The sequence below is a fragment of the Strix uralensis genome, chromosome 14 (assembly GCF_047716275.1).
Source record: "Strix uralensis isolate ZFMK-TIS-50842 chromosome 14, bStrUra1, whole genome shotgun sequence".
NCBI lineage: Eukaryota > Metazoa > Chordata > Aves > Strigiformes > Strigidae > Strix > Strix uralensis.
Genome location: NC_133985.1, coordinates 20228386 through 20244798, shown reverse-complemented (window position 1 = coordinate 20244798; position 16413 = coordinate 20228386).

Below are 16413 nucleotides of genomic sequence, written 5' to 3'. Positions count from 1 at the left end.
CCTTACTGCCAAGTATGTCACCTCTTTGAGACACCACACAAGTTGATGAAACATGGCTCTTTCCCATTCCTGCTCTGTGCGTAGACACTTTCTGTTCAAAATAGATGTGTTTACTCCCACCATTTAGTTAATCTTTGAGTGCTTCTGTAATGATTGCACATTGGTATTGATAGCCTGCAGCCAAATGTACCAGCATTACCTATCTTCTCTTAGCGATCGCAGAAGCAAAGCACATCATATTTAGTTATTTCACATCTCCATAGTTAGACCAGTTTTCCCTGTGGGTAAGCGTGACAGTGAGACCAGGAAGGCTACAGCCATCTAAAGTACATGAAGATTTGGATAATGACTTCAGCCCATGCTACACTTAAGTGTTTTTGACAGGTAGGGAAGGGTTTTTGGCTGGATGCTGGCACTCAGCAGAGGACAGGAGCTTCGATCCCAGTCTTCTTGCTAGGAACTGCTGAGGATGAAGTGATGCATCACCCCCTGTTTCAGGAAACTTGGGGTCAGCCAAACTAGTGAAAATTCATCCCAACATCCACACGCAGCTGCCCTGGCTGGAAACAGGAACGTGACTAGAGCAGCCAACGTGCCTTCTGCATCCCTGCATCCCCACGGGCACCTCAGTATCATTCTGCCACCTTCTCACGGAAAAACAAGATGAATCAGACTCTGGATGAACTGAGTCAGGCTCTATGAAATAGCTTCTGATTTTAAGCATGAAGAAGGCCTACGTCTTGGGTACGTTGAAAGAAAGCCATGCAAAATATAGTGAGATTATCCAAACTCAAGGGATCAGGCAGAGGAGGGAGGGAATTCTGTCTGAAAAGCAGGTGTGATTTGTTCTGAGAATATTAAATTCAGCATTTCCATAAATTCAGCATATTAAAATAGTTTAAACTACATAGTATCAGATCCACAAATCTGCCTGATCTTCACTAGATAGAAATTAGCTGCTTTCTATTGGCTGTACTTGATAATTTATGGGAATAACGAATGTCAGAATTCAAGGATTTGGGAGATGAGAATATTACAAGATTTACCCTTATGGATCTGAAAAGCCTAATTTTAATCAAAACCCAGCGAATATATGTTACCATCTGGAAATTGGAGCTGAGCAAAACTCATGATTTTAATATATTTTCCATACAGTCTTGCTCAGAGGTAAAAAGGAAAGGATGGAAGGTGGAGTTGGAAGCGTCTGTGTTTCTCTTGAAGGCTTACGCTGCTATATTACTTTTCCACATAGTTAACATCCTGTACACAGACAGCAAATGATTTTTCTCAAACTTCTCTGTGGATCAGATTGCTACCTTAGAGAGGACATCATGTACCTTTACCCCAAGAGAGGTCCTAGTCAGCTGGAAATAACAAACAGTTCAGTTCAGCCTTGTGTACTGATAATGTATTTCCTTTCATCTCTCTATTTGAAAAATTCATAATTATTGCTCTAAACCCTTAGTACTTCAATACTAGTGGTCCTCTGGAGTTTGAAAAACAATCCGCAATTACTTTGATGCATGCTGTGTAGTCTTCATTGATCCCATTTAAGCTTTTAATCTCATGAATTCACAAATTTAATTCATAAAACAAACCAAACAAACCACAGCAAAATATGCCCTTTAATAACAAAAGAGGTGATGACCATCACTCTCTTCGGGGATTTCTTATAATGCAGGTTCTTCTTGCTCGAGAGCTGATGTTAGATTTCATTAAGATATGGAGGAAAAGGACTTAATCATAATATTTGTTAATCTGCGCTCCCCTAGGGAAAAACCTACTTCAAAGTTGATAAAAAGGTTCACACAGACATTGCAGGGCATGGAATTTAGTAGAGTACTGCAGGCCTTAAGATCTAGACCCCAAACACCCTAAAATCAATAAGAAAACTCCCTCAGCCTCAGCAAGGCTGGGCTTGGGCCTCCAGTCTCCCCATCTGGTGTAGAGCAGCAGGCTGAAATGCTCCCTCTCTACAAACCTGAACCTCACCAAATGCTGTTTTCGGGAGAAAATTAGCTCACCAACATTTAGCTGTACTCGTGCGCATCCCGCCCCAAGGACTGTGATTAGCTAAGCTCTCCTTTCTCTCCCAAATCCTGATTACGTTGACGTATATGACTTAATAACTTTACTTTGACATTAGAAATGAAGCTTTTGGCAAGTAGCACTTATCGCAGAGGAGCAGAACCCAGCGTTAAACAAAGACACTTAAGCAGGTCCCTTCCCAACAGCGTGACAGGGAGGAACTGAAGCAATTCATTAATATGAAACGACCTGGCTTCCATTCAGAACTGTCTGTGTAGTGAGTGATTAGATACCTTAAATATATCCCCCCCACACAAATACTGGCACACGTGCATCGCCGGGTAAGCCCACTGACGGAGAACCACACAGCCTTCCTGCTGACACAGGCTTCTTTGTTTTGCCACTGCAGTTTGGGAACCACATCAGACATCAGGAACCGTGTTTTGCAGAGCAGGGATAGGTTGAAGGTGGTGCCTGAGGGCTGTGCTGAACGCTAATCACCAGCAAGGATAAATAGAAATACAAAGGAATGAAGAAGCGAGGGATGCAAGCTCTGTGATCTACGGGGAAGCTGATGCATCAGGAGAGGAAGAAGCTGTGCTCCCCATCACACCTGGACCAGATTTGATTAGTCTATCCTGACACACAGATGTACATCTGAATCTACCTAGAGCTAGATCTTAATTCTCACCAGAACAAATGTGTGTGGAACTCAAGTGAAATATCTGCCCAGAGCAAGCGTTGCCCAAAACATGAAGAAAAAAGCTGGGCTGGGATGAAGGCACAGGCTGGAACTGTCTGTAATCCTTTCTCGGTTAATAAAACAGGTGGGAATGGATGACGAAAAAGCAAATAGCCCACTGACCTACATAATCCCCCATAAATCTATATCTGTCCCTGCCCCAGTGCTACCAGTTCTCATTAACTCCCTCCAGGCTCCAGGCTGCTGGGGGCACTTTTGCCTTTCCCAGGGACGCGAGCTGATGGGATTTGCAGGTGTGGATAAGGCAGAAATGCTAGCACCTGATCCAGGCTGTGTAGTCTTTATTTGGACTTCTGCAGCAATCATTAGAGTCTCACATGTGGAAAAATGCATGTGCTATGTATTTTAGTTAGCAGTCTTTTATCAAGGCTGGTGTCCTTGGGCTAGTTTCTGCTACTGGTAAAAATAAATGGGGAAACAAATTCCCCAGGACAGCCTTACAACAGGATCACCTGAGCTGTGGGACTCCTCCAAGCTAATGTTTGAAATATATACATTGTGTAGGGGAAGGACTGTGTTTCTAGCTCTGCTTTTCTGAGCACCTACCTCCTGTTCGTGGTGTTCTTGTGCATCAGCTGTTGCATGGGGCACAGCACCCTGCCTGGCGATTGCCTGCAGGGAAACTGGGGCACCTTCTCATGCTATTAGCTGAGAAAAAAATCCTGCCAAAGACTAGAGGTGGCGCAAAACTGCTTCTGTTGCAATTGCACCAGGGAGCAAGCACACTGGGCTGGCTAATACTGAGCAAAATTATCCAATGCAAGCAGCTAAACTGGAAATTCTTGCTGGAGCAAGATCTGAATTCAACTGGCAACACATGTAATGCAAAAGGAGCGTGGTGGAGCGCGAGGAGTTAAGCTGAACAGGGGGCTGTGAAAATAGACACCAACCTGGCTGGGATCAGCACGGAGGATGCAGTGGCCTCTCTTTCCCACTCGAAAGCTCTGCAATGGCTGAGACATCAAAAACCCCAACACAATATAAACCTGAACAATAGAGCTCTGACAGCTGCAGAGTGTTTGAACAACACGTCAGATGGGAAAGTTTGTGAAATCTTCTATATCCCACCGGAGCATGGGAGTTGCAGCTTTTCCTGGTTTCTCTGACTGTATTTTCCCTAGACAGCGGAGTTACCGACAGCGTGTGGGGTGAGCGCGGGTGCCGTCAGCAGAGGGGAAAGCAGAGGAATCACCCCGGCAGTGCAGGGACCGCGGTCGTGCCCCAGGTCCTCCCCTGTCCCACCACATCCTCCCAGGGACCCAACGCACACCCACAGCCACTGAGCTTTGGATTTGCTCCCTCAGTACGTCTCATCTTGCACCAGTGTGCTTATTGCTTCCTTTGAAGACCTCATTTTCTTACGGCATCCTCACAAATGTGTGTGCTAGGTCAAGGTGACGGCGTCTCACTCCAAGCAGCTGCCCCGTTAGCACCTGATGCTGGATAATAATAATGATTAATGAATCTTAATCTTTCTGTCACAATTCCCTTTCATTAATATTTATATCTGGCAGATGTACCCCCAAGGGGGAACTTGAATTGCTAAGTATTAGTCTGCTATGTACAGCCAGTATTTTCTGCAGCAACTTTGAGGACATTCTTCTAAACAGCATATTATGTGCAATTTTATTTTCAACTCATTGTTAATGCTGTCACGTGTCAGCCTAGAGAGGGATGCTTATTTTAGGCCCCCTCATCTGATTAAGTAAAAAAACCCCTTAAATACCAATATTTTCAGGAAAAAGGATCTGATGTGAAAGAGTGATTACACGCTTAAACAACTGGCATTATCACAGAGGTCAAGCTCAGCTATGGATACACCACTTAGCCTCCTAATTACAACAGAGTGTAATTTAAGGCATCTTTAGCAGCCAGTGATTTTAAACGTGTGCCATTTTCCAGTTAGATATATGTGTTCAGCTGCTAAAAAAGTCTTGTGCAGCACTTTTGGAAGAATAAACATTCAATTAAATGATCTAGCCGAGTCCTTATAATTGGGCTGAAGTCTGTTTATAACTAATTCATAATACAGTGTCATTACACAAATGATTAATTGGTAATTACTCTATGAAAACAAATTAATCACTGTGCCTCCCAAACCACTCTCTTCTATCTATAGCATTGCAAACCATTTGGCTCAGGTCTATGATTGTCTTGATTTATTTCTAGTTATCTATCTAAGTCCTGGCTTTTAAATTTGGAGGAATCTCCTCCCGGCTTTCAGCAATGCACTGTCAGCTGCAGCAACAGGCAGCATGAAAAAAATTTTCCATTTTTTAAACTATTTTTTTACCCTCCCCAGACATGCCTGAACCCTGAACGGATGGATGGATGTGACTTCTTTGATTGTGTTCTCACTTGACAGTAGGAACATGAATCTTGTGATTACGTTCAGAAAATCAGCAGCTGAGGATGTAAAGTATGGTCAGACTTTGTGCCTGAAACAGCCCTTGTGCCTGCAAAGACTTCAACCTTACAGTCAGACTTTCCAGAAGAAGTTGTTAAACCGTGTGGGCACAGAGAAAGCACAAACAGGTTATTTGTAAAAAAAAATAAAATAGCTGTGTGCACTGTTGTGGTTTTTTGGGAATTAATTGATGGAAATGCCCCAGTGTATGGAAAAAGGTGGCTAACACATCCAGCCCAGGGAAACGGCGAGAAGGACACCCGAGTTCACCCACCACCAGCATCTGCAGCAGCCAGCAACAAGTCTGCTGTGGGCAGCAATGGCATGGAAGGAGCTTAACAGTCAAAACAGCTTCAAAATAGAAGATTACAAATGGAAAAATAAATCTTCAAATGGGCATTAAACACCTTTATCTCTGCCTGTTCCCAGAAAGAGTGGGAAAATCAAAAAGGCTTTAAGAGAAAATGGGCTGGCAGAAAGGGGAGGTGAGCTCTTGGGGAGAGTGCTGGTCATCTGGAGAAGAATGGGGCCACGGGGCATCAGCAGGTAGCACAGAAAACCTGAAGCCCACCAAAATTGAGGGTCACTCTACATTTCCTGAGAAAAGATTGCAAAGGGTGTACTTAAACAACCACAGCAGGCAGAGGGGGTGTAAAATCACCCATGGGAGGTGGTTGGCTCCAGGGGATGCCAGGACTTGGGTCCAATGGAGATGTATCCCACCAGTCCCACACTGAGCTTGTGGTCCCTGAAAAGCCCCGTGCTGACTTCAGATACATGGCTGAGATTAACCACAAAGCACAGCTGGCAAATCACTGCTGTCTGATGGGTAATTTGCCAAAGAGCTTCCAATTTACCAAAATCAGATCTACCTGAAGCCCCTTGACAGTAAGACAGGTTTCTATCACCAATGTGTTCCAGCTTTTGAGAAAACCTCAAGCTAAGCTGATTGCTGGAGTAACCAGAAATTGGGTACAAAGCCCCTCTCTGGGTGGTGACCCTACGACAGCACTTCACCAGGTAATTTCTATTAAAAAGGAAGCTGACATTTACAGAAGACACCAGCTTCTTCATGCTCTAGGTATGATTCATAGCAGCTTTAGTATTTTAACAGAGTAAGTAGCTTCAGTGATGTGCTAGAAATAAGGGTCGAGCCTGTTTTTCAGCTTGGATACCGCAGGGACCCTGTGCCGATTGCCAGATTGCTTCCTGGATGAGAGCGTGACTCGGCCATCAAACATTTTTTTACCCTTTGTATTCAGCTTTATGTACCCAAAGCTGCTCCTAATGGGGTGCAGATGTTTCTCAGACTGAGTTATCACAGAAAATGGACAGGAGAAGGAACTACTGAAAACTCCGGAGGAGCTGAAGGGAAATCACGGCACTCCTGAATCACCAGCAAGGAAGTAGTTGGATAGAAAAACACAAATGGTTGTTTCTTTGAGCAATCACTGCTGCTGTCTCATGGGGGAATGAAGGGACAGAGATGAGGATGATGCTTCTTATGGATCATCAAGGAACTCTAAAGTTTAATTAAACATAAAAACACATATAAGGAAACAGAAAGGAGACAACACAGGCGGGGAGCCCGGCAGCAGGTCCGTGCTAGAGGTGAGCTGTCAGGAAGCAGCAGCATCTCAGGTGGCTCAATCCTGGCCCCAGCACTAATGCTGCTAATTGCACTAATTGCACTAACTCTGTGACTTTGGAGCTTGCAGCCGCAGCACTACCTGCTGCAGCTATTTCCCTCCAGGCTCCCCAGGACCTTCACTGCTAGAGCAGCTCTGCTGATGGAGCTGGGACACCTGAGGAGTGATGGGGACAAAGTCAAAGCACATCCAGACACGGTGCCTACGGGTGCAGCTTTGAGGTTTAGGTCACACAGACTAAAGAAAACACCGTGCAGCAGCAAGCAGGTATGGAGTAGTAAAACAAACTGAGAGTTTCTGTTTGCCTTCAGGCACAGCAGTTCTGGACTAGTGTTTTATATGATTTCTCATTGTTTTTCCACTGAGTGGATGGAGTGGGATGATCTTGGGATAATTTGGGAGCTAGTTTTCTGATGTTTCCTGTAAGTCCCTCACTGGGATCATTTTTCTCTCTCTTGTCTTTCTTCTCTGCCTTTTTACAACCAAAATGCCTGTGGTTTGAGAGGCAGGGCTGAGCAGGCTGGGTACCACATGCCCTGTCTGAGGGGTGCTGAGGCTGGAAACAGGAGTTTTCTGCCTCCTCCCCACACAGCCCCAGCCTCTCTTTGGGAGGATCTTCACTCTCCAGTGTCTATTCCTCCCCTCATCCTCACGCAGCAGCAGTAACAAAAATTCAATCAGCTTTGGACTGACTCCTCTGACATTACTCTTCCTGACAGGGATAGGCAGGAAGCCAGAGAAATGATGCTGAAACTATTATTTTAAAAAAAAGAAAGAAAACCAACCACAAAATAAAACAGAAAACCTGAGAAGGTAACAATATTCCATATGTAAAAATGTCACAGTCCCAACTTGAAAGGGCACTCACCACCCTTGGCCCGTTCAGACCAGTCTGTCGGCTGCATCTGCTAGCTGGCACCTGTGTGTACTCACTGAACGGAAAATAATTATGTAGGTGGCAAGCCAAATGCTGAAAATCATGGTCCTCAAGGTGGTCTGTGGCAGAGCAGAGGCATGGGAGAGCTGCAGCCACCTTTGCTAGAGCAGCAGGATTAGAGGAAACCCAAGAGCAACCAGGAGCAAAACTATGGCAGGATTTTTAAGGGAAAAAAACCAGCTTTTTAAACCATTGCGTAGTTGATGATGAGCAAGGCATATGCATTTAATGCTGAAATGAAATGGATTTAAAAGCCATCATGAAAAAATGATCTCAGCTGCTGAGTCCTGTGAAAGCTCCTCCAGGACGTTTGGAGGCTGGAGAGGGCTCAGGGCCCCCACCATCACCTGCCACCCGCATCTCCGTCCTCACCCCTGCCCCATCCTGGTGCCCCCCCCCCAGGCACCACAGCAAAACCTTGCTCTCAGCCTGGTCTCCTCCAAAGCAGGAAAAAATCAAAGGAAAGGGCAGAAGGCAGTGTTTGGTAGTGGGAGCGCAGCCTGGTTTAATCATTACTTAGGGTAAGAAGATGCCTTTGAAAACAGAAAATGAAGTTTTGAATCATACCAAAGGGTGAAATACTTTTTACTGCCTCCTGAGATGTGACGCTGCAGGAAAGCTCCATCTCTCAGCCCTGAGGATACAACTGACACAGCCCAACTGTGCCTGGACCGTTCCGCAGGAACAAGTGGGGCATTTTCCGATTGGTAAAATAAGTAAAAACTGGGCATTGGTAATGAATTTCAGATGTTGGGAAGGGACAAGGATCCTTAGGATGGCGATAAAGGACTATTTTTATACTTCAGCAGTGCAGGGAGGCCAAGCCGTGGTTTCCTCATCATCAGATTAAAAAGAAATATGGATATACATCCTCCCCCACCAGCAAAGAAAATACAACTTGTGCGAAGCTCATTGATCCTTTCTGCTCTGCTCCAAGCAATTACCCTGGTCCCACCGAAGCCCCTTTGCCAGCTTTATTCCCCTCAAACACACCAGTCTGGGGACACCCAGGGTGTGCCAAGACCCAGCAGGGAGCTGCAAGATCCAGCTACACTCAACAGCGAAACAGAGAACAATGATTTTCCACAGTACATACTCAAGGCAGCTGGATGGGATGTGCCAACAGGACCCGGCCTTTCGCTGTCATATTCAATTAAAGTCTTCAGGTGGGGTTGTAGCAGACAGGTCTGGGCAGAGCCTGAATTGATATCCTAACAGTAAAATTCTTTAATATCCCCCCCTGGAAGCACACACCGCCTGCAGCAGCCTGCAGGGTCCGTCCTGCTCAGTGGAGTCCCCATTTCAGTGCTGGTGTATGCAGGTTAACAGCACCCTCTGCAGCCACCCCGGCAGTGAAAGCCGGGAAAAACCAGCCTCAGAGAAGCATTTTAATCCATCTTCCCATATAAATGACTTTGGTTGCTCATTAATTTGAGAGAAACTTGCAGCTGTGATATCAGCTTGATGTAAAGCACATCGGATGTGAAGTCCCTCGTCCCTGTCCAGCAGCTCCAGATCCAGGCAAATTCTAATATGTTTAATTTCTTGTTGGTAGCGCCAGTTTTGAAACAAAATGAGAAAAGTATTCCACAAAGTTAATCACAAGCAAATAAAGTGTTATTTTGCAGGATATAGGGGAATATGTTACCTAAAAACTCAAAAGAACAAGAGTTCTCCACGTGTTGCGATTTAGTAGCCAAGCAATTTTATAAGGTTGTGCTGCTGATAAAAAAATCTTTAGCTGCTAGGCTAAAACGAGACTCTCCCTTAGCTGAACGCCTAAAACATTGATTTCTCAACCTCGGTGCCTTAGGAGGGCTGCGTGTGTTTCTGATAGAGACGGATGCACCGAAGCACCGTTGGAGGAGCTGATGGGGGACCAAAGCAAGGGGGCTGTGGAGGGAGTGTAGTCATGGCAACTGCTCGAAAAGCACCCGCAAAAGGCATTTTTAGGCTGGGTAGTTTATCGCGTTTCCTTTTGGTGGCACTGTCTGCCCAAATATCATCAAATCATCAGCTGCTGTTTGAGGTGGAAATCCCTCCTTGGGGGTTTGGCTTCCTCCAGGTACCAAAATGTGGTTCTTGCTGCTGGGGGAAATATATTGTAGCAAATTTTTTCTGTTGCTTCCACGGGTTTTGGAGGAAAGGTGTTGATCCACGCAATTAGGTAATTAGTCAGCATTGCAACAGCAATAAATATCTACTAGGCAAACGCTGGTCCAGGCTGGACCTGAAGTTTTTGTGCATGACTTCCTTTCGGTAGTGGTCACACCAATGGGGACTCTGGAATGACAGCAAGGACGCACAGTAATGAGTCATTTGCAAAAATAATACATTTTGAAGGATAAGCACTTCCTTGAGCTTTGGATAGATGCTGCAAAAGCACTATTGGACCACATCTGGGCTCTGAACCATGTACTTCTAAACGGAAAAGCATCCACACAAAGAACCAGCCCCTGCTGTAAGGCCCATCAGCCTTACAAAAGTGGAGCCCAGCATGGGGAGACGAGTGCTGAGACAGCCCCGAGTCCCATGGCAGCACCAAGAAGCAGCATGAGATGCTGTCCCGCAGGGACGTGACCCTTCTGCTGAGACCCGACTGTCGGGATGCGAATGCGACCATGTGTGACAAGCAATTGGATTCGCCAGCATTACCTTGACTTTATTTTTGTCTTTGAAATACTTGTTATGGCTTCACTCTGTTAAAGCTCCGCAGAAGTTCTGGCTCTTTGCTCCAGCATATTTGCTTTCCCTGTTTATCCAGGCAGCCAGAGATGGGCAGCTCTTAATCGCCTCTCCCTGAGTGCCAGGGCAGGTCCCACACGTGTCCAAGGAAAAGGGGTCACATGCAGGCATCAGTGTTTGGAGCATTTCTTGTCTTTAATAGCTCGTGGAGCCAAAATGCACAAGGACACATCCAGCCCCAGCTAAAGGTGCAGCATTCTTCCCTGCCTTACTGGCCTCCAAGGAGCCTCCAGAAGGACCTTCTAGGAGTCCTGATTTATAAGGTCAGATAATTGCCATGAAGAAGTTTGCAAAGGGTGAATTCCTGGCTCAGGCACAACCATCAGGACTTCTTCAGCAGACCCAAGGCTCCTCTCCTCATTTTCCAATTTTCACTCTGCTGATTTTTCATATTCTCAGCTGCTGTCTCGATTTTCCCTTTCACTAGCAGTGATGCTGCGAGCCCTTCCAGCCAGGATGAGCACAAATTCTTCCTATAGGCTCCACAGTGAATTAATGGAGCTTAAATAGGACATTGTGAGTGGGGAATCAGTGGGACTGAACACGAACAAAGGAAGCTTCTCCATTAACACAAATGAGAAACTGTCTCACTGTGCTTGTTTAATCAAATCCTTGCCCACAAAGAAGTGGTGTTTGCTTCTCTCATGTAAATTTTCCTGCAGCTTTCAAGCACTCTGATTAGTATTTGCAACTTCGAAGATCTCAGTTTAACTCTCTTGTTTGCCATTCTTCTTCTGGTTGTTATTGATTGCAGAGATGTTTCCATGCAAATAGGAGTGTTCACCTTGTAAAATTAGCCTGCTCCTCTTTCCCTGATGATGAGCTTCTACCCCAGCCCAGCTGGGCTTGGCAACCTAACAAAAACCCCTTTTCTACAAGAGAATAATAGAAAAAAGGGTGGAAGGATGTTTGGAGGGGTAAACATGAAGGAAACTATTTAGCTGAAGACAATCATACATGCACTCACAAAAACCCATTTAAACTAAATTTTAGGACTAAATACTTCAATTTCTCACAATTACTGAAATTTTCAAGGCAATTTACAAAAGCCAAGCTCCAAATTGCCATTTATTTTTCTACAGAGTTAGATATCCAGCTTCTACAACCTGAAAAGAATGGTTTATTCTAATTTTCAATTGCCAGCGGGGTTTGTGTGAGCAACTGTACATTCACGTGCTATTATTACAGATGTATTTAGGTTACGCACACAAGCAGGAGGGTTTTGATCATATGATGCTGGAGCTCAAACGGAACTCATCTCACCTGGTGAGTCTCTGTCTCGTGTCTGAGTTGATACAAGATCTGAAAGCCAAGAGCGGGAATTATTTTACCTAAATGTGGATTTTTGTAGTGGAAACATGTACATCTGAGCTTAGGTTCCCACTGGATCACAAGCCACAGCTCATCTTAGATGCCTAAGGCTGCTGAGATGACCAGCTGAGGCAGACAACTGAAGAAGGGAAATGGAAAATTCAAAGGGACAAATCCTGTCCCAAATGTTGAGAAGATTCCTTTCCACCACCACCCCTTTCTCCAGGACCTTCTCCCCTCTCAGCCCTGCAGACCTGTGCCTGCCTCCTGCCCCCACCTCCTCTCTGCTCCCCTTTGCTTCTGCTCCTGCCCACCTGCACAGGCCCTGCTTTAGCTCCAGTCCTCTCAGCTCTCCTCCACCGTCAGAGAGGACAGGACAACCAGCACAGCTGACAAACACCTCTTAGGGCTAGACACTTCTTTCAAAGCTTTTTCCGTGTTTCTACTGTTGTTTTCCAGTAAAAACTGGCTGAGGCTCAACTTTTCTCATTCATGTGTTTGACTAAAATGACTTGGTTTTCTGCTTGAAACATTAACCATTGTCCAAGAAATGAAAACACAGAGAGCCCAGTGAGTTTCCAAGGGCATTTTACAAGGACTCTTGTCCATCAGGAGGCCACTGTCAAGGGAATAACATATGATGGTCATATTTGAATTGTTTTTGGGTTGAGAGAGAGAGTTTGGGCAGCGTGGGCAGGGCTTTGCCTCTCAACCACGGGCAGCAAATGCATGATCTGTCCTGTAGCTATTGGAAAAGTGCTTTGAGGTGGCTCTTGCAGATGCTTGGCTGATGGAGCGTGAAGCTCCCTGAGCTTGCAACTTGATTGTAGACTCCAGAGACATTCCTGTCTCTAACCTTGGAGAAAACCTCTTCCTTCTCAACCACTCTTTCTACATGCTCCAATTCCCTTTGTGAGAGTGTGGAGGGTCTGACGTGTAGGAGAGCAGGTCATGGGAGTCAACATTTCCTAGAGAGATCTGGGAAAGTATTTTTCCCATGACCGTCACATTGCTATTACATGCAGCACAGCCTGCGCTGTTAAATTCTGCTCTGGTTGAATATCAACCCGTCCCTTGATCTCCTCTTTGGCAGCTCTCTCTCTTCTCTGCCTCTAATAACACTTATATAATGGTGGGGCTGGTGAAAGTGTCCCTTTGACCATGAAGTGTGGTGGGGCTGAGTTGAGCACCGCGAACAGGCGGCTGTTGATACACTCCAAGCTTGGAAACTTGTTCATGCCTTTGAGCAAAGTGCTCCACTTAGGCTCATTAGCAGTATAACCACACGTTGCCCGCCCAGTCGCCTCTGCCAGGGAAACTTCCTGCTCTTTCAAGGTCTTATCAATAGCTGCTGTGTCGAAAATGAACCCGGGGGATGGGAGCAGGGAGCATGAGTCACAGCTGGCTGTCTCCTCCTGACAGGATGGGGAAAAATGCCTTTTCTTCCATACTGTAGCCGCCTGTTGCAGCATTGCTCTGCTCTCAGCTTCAAGCTTGTCCCTTCCAAGCCGGTTCATCTCAGCCAAAACCTCCTTGGCTTGTGGGAGGGTCAGCCTTGCCTGAGTGGGAGTGTGGCTGCAGCTCGCCAGGCTCCAGATGCTGCTGCTTCTCCTGCTCTCCAGAAATTGTGGCAGAGGAAGACCTCGGTATGCCAGAGAGGGCTGCTCATGGCCCTCAATTGAAGATGTAGGATGGTGATAGGGGGCTGCTCATGGAACACTGGCCCTGACTGCTGGCTGGTGCTCAGCCAGGCTGTGATCTGGAGGGATATGTTGGATGTAACTGGGAAATGTCCCGGTCCCTCTAGGCTGAGGGCAGCCTGTCCCAGGAGATCTGCTCCAGCATCATGCAATTGCATCAGTTGAGTCTTGTCTGTAGGTCTGGAGACATATCTTCTTGTAGGGCATCAGCTACTTCAGGCATTTGTCAGAGGTGTTCTCTGTATAAAAGCATAAGCAAATGGGTGATGGAAAGGATTCCCCTCACTGTCCTGGGACACTGTTCCTCCAGTAAAACCTACCCATGTCCTGGGCAAGGAAGGAAAAAGAAGACTTTGCATCTGTTCATAGCGGGGCCCCCCATGCCTGTTTCTGGTGTCTTCGTAGTCCCTAATCCATCTTCCACCCACATTCCTGCAGAGAAAGCACTCATGTTTTGCTGCCCACAGAAACAAGCTGATTTGGTAGCTCCTGGAGGGGATAACTATTTCTGCTATGTGGCCCCTGACATGTCTTCCCGCTGCCTGGATCTGTCTGATTGCTGTAGCCCATGAAGTTGTCCTCTTATCACTGCTTGCACATTGCTTCAGGGTGTTTGTGTACATTGCTTTTTAATTTACTGGCCTCTGCTCATGGGACCCAGCCCCTCAAAGAGACACCAAGCATGAGACTCTGATGCCCAGTGGCTCTGGATGCACAGCGAGGTTTAATGTTGTTTTACTTGTACCTTGCCCAGCAGCTTAAGCCATTATATGTTATTAATAGGTTAATATTTAAAGGGAATTTATCCCTGGATCAGCTGTATTTTTAGTGAAATGCATTCTAGCCCAGAAATCTTTTACAGCTGGACAAGAAATTTAAAATCCTTTTTCATCTCTAGCATACTCTGTCCCTGCTGAGTCATTTCTTTAATTCCCAGAGTGGTTAATTGTGAATCTACCATGAGTTACTGAGTCTGTCCCAGTCCCTGCACTGCAGTGCTCACCCAGAGAAAATATCCTGGTAAGGTGGTGGGAAATTTCTTCCCTTTTATCAGTAGCATTATAAGCTGGTCAAAAGAGCGTGGTATGGTGAAAAACAAAGGGTTTGTGGTTGAGGAGGAGGCAGAATCAAGAGTGTTCAGGATGACACAATCTCCCTGTTCCTTGTCTTGGCAGGAGGAAGAGGATTCCTCATCCCTAATCGAAACCACCCTCCTCTCCCTCTGACCAGCACTTGTGAGCGGCTACAAGCCCAGGCTGGGATTCAGAGCTGCAGAAAGGATGGATCCCCTCCCAGTTCTCTGCACAGCACTGCTGCCTGATATCAGGAAAAGGAGATCCTCGCCAGCTGGAGATGGTGTATGCGCAGGTCTCAACAGCCAGCAGCGTATCTGACACTGCCGGCTGAAGATAAGAGCCACGAGCTTCCCAGCCCATGGGCAGGACTTGGCAGCACGCTGGAAAGTATTTTTGAGTGCAAAGATGCCCCTGCTAGTGCCACTGCTCAAAGCAGAGCAGCTCTGCTTTGCTTTAATGGGTCCCAGTTCACTCCAGTATAACAGCAGCTTGGCAAATTCTCCCAGAAGACCAGCAGTGGCACGGGTTCACTTGTGCATAACTGCTGAGAGGTGCTGCAGTCTGCATGGAAACGGCTCATCTGCTCACAATCCGGAGCCGACAGTTATAATAAAGTCTCTTTTTAAGTTGCAGCTGCTTCACTTCAGGGGCAAACACACCCCCACAAACCACAGAGGAGCAGGGCACCGAGCAGCCAAACGAATATGAACCCCTCTGAGGTTGTGTACAGGTCTCTGCCCGCTCCGGGGGTTATTTGTGGGTTTGTGGGCATTGCTAACAGCCGAGGGCAAGAGACGTAAGTGTCCTGCAGCCCTGCATGCTGCTGGGGTGAGTGTGCCCACAGGTACAGCTGCAAGGGCATCTCTGCTCACCTCCTGTGTCCACCCTACCATCTCCGCCTTCCTCTTCCAGGCTAGGAGTTGAGTTCTTTACAATAAAGTCTCCATAACTTTTGGTTTCAACTCTTATTTCAATGTTGCACAAAGACTATTTCCAGTATTCTCCCTGAGTTAGCAGATGTTCTGAATTTGGCGTGGAAATGTGTTACTCACAGTTAAAGAGAATTCATATGATTAATGATTAATGCTGCTATCTGAAAAATTACCTCATTCAGCCAGCTTTTTGTTTGGCTTTGCAAGAAAATATGCATGAAAAATGAGGACAATATCCTCTTTCTGTATTACTGTATGTATGGAATCACATGTCTTCTAAAAACAAGAAAGCAAATTTATTTGAGAAAACAAATAACTGACAAATTTCCACAGTGCTTGTACACCCATGTTGTCTGCAACATTTACCCAGGACCACAGCCCCCCTGAAACTCACTCTGCACCATTAGAGACCTGATGCTTGAGGAAAACCCTTCTCATGGAGAACGTGCATTGTTATATACATTGAAAAATCTAGAGTTTCAGGTGTAGATTATCTGAGCTGATAACCATGCACCTCATATCAAATTTCTATAAGCAATTTCTAGACAAAAGCTCCCTTCAGCCAACTCGGTGATAAGGTTTCTTGTGTGTATGTGCATGCACATAAGGGGACATTGTTTTAAGGTCTTTTTGTGGAAAATATGCATTTATCAATGGAAATTAAAATACTAATTATTTAAGCAACATTTTTAAGTATCTATATTTTCAGGCAGTATTTTGGCGTTCAGGATTTCTTGTTTATGAACTATCAACATTTTCTGTAGTTACCACAATATGTAGATAAAATACACTTCAACAAAACTCAATCTAGTATTCCAGGAAGGCAACGTAGCAAACCTGATGCCAATCTTTTTAGAAAGCCTCC